The sequence below is a fragment of the Macrobrachium nipponense genome, chromosome 3 (genome assembly GCF_015104395.2).
Source record: "Macrobrachium nipponense isolate FS-2020 chromosome 3, ASM1510439v2, whole genome shotgun sequence".
Classification (NCBI taxonomy): domain Eukaryota; kingdom Metazoa; phylum Arthropoda; class Malacostraca; order Decapoda; family Palaemonidae; genus Macrobrachium; species Macrobrachium nipponense.
Genome location: NC_087202.1, coordinates 10,644,890 through 10,645,258, shown reverse-complemented (window position 1 = coordinate 10,645,258; position 369 = coordinate 10,644,890).

Here is a 369-nt window from a genome sequence, read left to right as displayed (position 1 = left end):
AAACACAATGACCTCCACTAACACTTACCTAAGTGTAGATAATCGCAATTACCATAAACCTCCACAAAGGCACCACACACGACTGTCAAGACAACTGGCGTTATACAGCTCGTCCATGGCTGTGTGTGGCACGTTACCTCGTGGGAAAACCAGGATTCATAACGTAAACGATAGTTACAGACATTAACCAGATATACAAAGATGATCTCAGTAACCCTATGATGCCATGTGCCAATCGTGATGGCGACTTAGAATCATTGATATTAACTGCTATCAGTAAAGGTATTACTACCATTACCTTATAAATGTTGATAAGCGAACCCGTCAAGACTTAAATTAAGGTCACCCAATGTCACCTGTCCCCCATCA